Here is a 4,389-nt window from a genome sequence, read left to right as displayed (position 1 = left end):
AATGGAACTGTGCAGAAATACAGATGAAAGATATGCATATTATTTATTGCACACTGATAGTTACAGTAGTATTAGTAGTATTTCAATCCAACTTTTGTAATATCCATTTGTAATTTGGGGATAATGTTTCATCTAATATAATAATTTCTAGAATATATTCTATTCATAATATATATTAAATTAACTTGACCCTCTCTGGTGAAAGCAAAGAAGTTGTACGTGGGGTCTGAAATGATTATACTCCAAAATGACACAATACATTATTTACCATTCATTTCTATTGGGCACAAAATCATCTGAAACACAACCGAAACAAACTGTACATGCAGCCAACCAGTTTGTAGAGTCACAAGCTTTATTTAGTCATTGCGTGCTAGGAATATGGGACCAAATACTAAACTTTTGACTACTTTATTATAAAAATCTATTAGGGGTGTCAATTTGTATTTTATTTTTTACAATAATTACTTGTTAAACAAAATGTATTTCTCTGAACAATTGTATTGGTATGAAATAATACAATTTCCCAAATGTTTTACATACAAAAATATACCTCAGTGTTTTAATAATTTATTTTACACAGACATTATTGCTCATCTTTAACAAAGGTGTCAATAATTTCAGACCCCATGTATACATACCAATGAAGCGGACAGCAACTCACTGAATTTTGTATATATATTTTTTTTAAACATTTAAACACTTTAAATTTCCTTTATAAAGGGGCAACTATTAACTGTCCTTCTAGTCCTCTGTGCTACAAGAAAACTGAAAGTGACACCATCTATACATGTGAATGGGAGACATCTGAATCTATGAAGAATGCAACTTATGAGCTTTTTTACAGGTACGTGAACTAGCTATGCATGCTTGGGAACTTTCCACAAGTTACACAGACAGAGAAGTTGTATTATGACACCGGAAAACCGGCAGGTGCTGGGTGTGTAGTGGCTAAACGATGCATGAGCAAATGAAGAACTCCTCATTTAAGAGCTACCTGTATACACATTGTAACAATTGTATTATAGCAGACAAAAAGAAAAATAGTGTTGTGACATGTGAGCGTGTGCACGTTACGGTCACCGGCAGATAAAGCAAGACGGAGGGTTTGACAGTAGGAAGACAGTATTGCCTTGTGCTTGAGAATGAACTATCAACCTTAGTAGATCCCCAGGTAATAAAACATTGATCATACAATCTGTTCAGTGTGCGAACCAAATGTTGCTCTCATCCTTAATGTTTTCAGCCGCTCCAATTCCGCTGCAAGTAGAACATCATTGGGCAGTAGTAGGAAGAGCTGTATCTGTGTGCAAGACAATACAGTGCTCAACAAAGTGTTGGTGGATATATGGGTGGTCGCGTACATGGGCAACGAGAGCTGCCAGTCACTTAATACAACTGTTACACTTTCTGAAAGAGGTAAATCATTATTATTTATTTGAAATGTTATTCGGTGTAAAATGCAGGCTAAGAATCCACTAAGTACTTTACACAACTGACCACGGTACGATTTGAATCCCAAGATTCCTATTGTAATCTTTGTTTTTTTTTGCGTGTAACGTGATTTTGCTTTCTCCCTACAGTTAAGTATGAAGCTCCCCAACGTATGTCTATGGCAAGATCCTCGAGCAATCTTACCCTCAGCTGGGATAACACGAAAGGTAGTTAAGGTGCTCAGGGCCTTGCACAGTCCTTTGGGAGGGCAGGTGCTCAACAGTTTTCTTCCAAGATTCAAGAGGTTATGAGAGATTAGCTCGTTTTATGTGTCACAAGTAACGAGACTTACGTTAAAAAAATTGGGGGGTTTGTAAACACAACCAATCTGAAAAAGCAATTTCTCATATGTGCACGTGCCTGAAGATGCTGTCATAAAGGTGAAGTTCAGAAGACTAGAGGAAACCTCAGGGACATGGGTGAGACCTCTTCTTTTCCTTGCAGCAATGCGCTCATTCATTCTTTTCTGATGAGTTTAGTATTTTTGCCTCAATTAATTTGACCTTGTCTCTGTTGGTCTAGAAGACATTTAAGAAAGAAGTCAAACAAGGTGAGCTCCTTTCAGTTTCATTTGAAGATCTTTTGAAATATAAGCAGCCACATTATTGTAATGTTTATTTCATTATTTTACTGCAGTGTGGGTCTCAATAAAATGGAGTATTTGAAAGGTGCAAAGCTATCACTACTAGAAAGTCGCTCTGGATAAGAGCGTCTGCTAAATGACTTAAATGTAAATGTAAATGTAGAGTGAGACTTGCAGTAAACCTGTGTTTGTCTGTACAGCCATGGTCACTCTGGAGAATCTCCAGAACGAATCTGTGTACCAACTACAGGTCAGACAAATGTCCAAGCATGTCAAACATCCCCTGTGGAGCGACTGGACTCCAATCCTGGACGTTCCCACTGGTGAGCAATGGATATTTAAATAGTCTGTGCGACAGCCTACAGTGAAACTCACCAGGGTTGATGGCAATTCTATTCAAAATCAGTCAATTCTGTTCACATGGTGATTGGAAACAGTGGCAAGTTTTTAAATTCATGAATTGAATTTCAATCTTCTGTATTGTCAGAATTTTTTTATTTGACTCTATGTCCCGAGATGAAGACATGTTCCTGGCTTTGCCCTTCTAGAATTGCAGAGGATGTACCATTTCTGGTTGTAACTGTCATTTTGCTGCAGAAATCCCAAATCCCCCAGAAGTTAACTGGACAGTAGAGGAGGATTTTAACAATGGTACTCGACTACTCAAGCTGACTTGGGGTGTAAGTTACAAAGTGCTACAAAACATTGAAAATTAAGTAACATTATAGACTCTGCTGGTTACAATTAGGCTCAAATTGTATTTCAAAGAGTTGCATCACTTACATCCATTTGTGTACCCCTGTGTCTTCCAGACACCACCTTATCCAGTCTCTATGCAGGTGAATTACAACCTCTCTCTCCATATTTGGCCATGCCTACTAAAGCGAAAGAACTTCACCATTGTCACTACCACTGAGTTCAATGTTTACGTGACTTACTCTGCTGTCAGTGGTGACATTATTGCCTTTAATAAAGTGGGAAAGTCATCCCCGACACATATCCTTGTCCCAGCAAAACATATTTCATTTCCCTGCAAGTGTAAGTATATATGTGTGTGTGTTTTTGTGTGTCTGGCTTATACTTCATTTACCTCTACACAATGATGTTAATTCCTGAAATCAAAATGTTGTTATTTAATTTCCAATTAGCTTGGCCTAATGACAGACTCATCCCCTCAAGTATGCGCATGGCTTTATGAAATCCTGCCTGGAGTGGTACAAGTCAACAGACGGAGAAACGCGACCAGAAAAAGTGAATAGATCAAAACTAAATGGAACCGTGAAGAAAAAACTAAAACTTGTCAGAAAAAGTAAGGGGGAATTTCACCCAAAAACATTTTTTTTGGGGGGGGAGAATAGGAAATGTCTCTATTCGTTTTACTGTGCTTTATCAAGTGTGAAAAATCAAGATATCGCAAACTGAGATAATAAACACGTCTGGTTTTGTTCCAGAGATGGACGACTATGTACGTTACTATTACCTCGTTCACAAACAAACTGATGGAAAGCCACAATCAACAGAGACGTGTCTCATGTATAAAAAGGAGGGTGGTAAGATAAACTCATATAAAAAAAATCTGACTGTCACAGCAATGCTTGTATGAAGTTCTTTCCTACATAATAATGTATACATCATCTAACACGGATGTCATGTTTTCAGCACCCAGTAAGGCACCTGATCATTTCACTGCTCCTATTCTTAATGTTACAACCAATTCTGCAATGCTGCATTGGAAACCTATTCCTGTGCCAGACCAGCGAGGTTTCCTTACACACTATGAAATCTGCTACACAAGGAGAAGCCAAAACAATGAGTCACAAATTGAATCTGGTAAAGTCCTCCTCCAAACTTAATGAGTCGATGCCCTGTGATAAACGTGTAATTTATGTAATTGTGTAATTAATGTATATAGATGAATATCACATTTTTGTCTCTTATCAGAGTGTCTCAAGAGCTTTGCATCAAAAACAGAGTATCTTGTTCAAAACCTGACACCTGGGTCCATCTACAACATCCATCTCGCTGGAGCAACAGCTGCAGGTTCAGGACCAACGACAACTATCGAAATCACGACAAAGCCCGTACCCCAGTCCGTTATTGGTAGGAATTAGGAAAATATTATTTTTATGGCACAGACTAGACCAGAGAATCAGCAAAAATGTTAAACAATTTTGAAATTATGAGAGTCCACATTCATGGTATAATTGACTTTATCACTTGTGATTTTCAATTTTCAAATTAGTGATATGTGGATGTTGCCTGCATTATTTCCCCTACAGACTCAAGATGCTCATCGAACTCAACAACATAAA

General features: G+C 37.7%; 1 pseudogene; it reads left to right on the top strand.

Moving 5' to 3' along the window:
• The first annotated feature begins 186 nt into the window (after positions 1 to 186).
• Positions 187 to 4,379, top strand: LOC124030907 (annotated as a pseudogene).
• The last annotated feature ends 10 nt before the right edge of the window (positions 4,380 to 4,389 follow it).

The sequence above is a fragment of the Oncorhynchus gorbuscha genome, unplaced genomic scaffold, assembly GCF_021184085.1.
Source record: "Oncorhynchus gorbuscha isolate QuinsamMale2020 ecotype Even-year unplaced genomic scaffold, OgorEven_v1.0 Un_scaffold_17991, whole genome shotgun sequence".
Taxonomy (NCBI): Eukaryota; Metazoa; Chordata; class Actinopteri; order Salmoniformes; family Salmonidae; genus Oncorhynchus; species Oncorhynchus gorbuscha.
The sequence above is the reverse complement of the archived record's forward strand: the minus strand, read 5'-3'. Positions and strand labels throughout refer to the sequence as shown.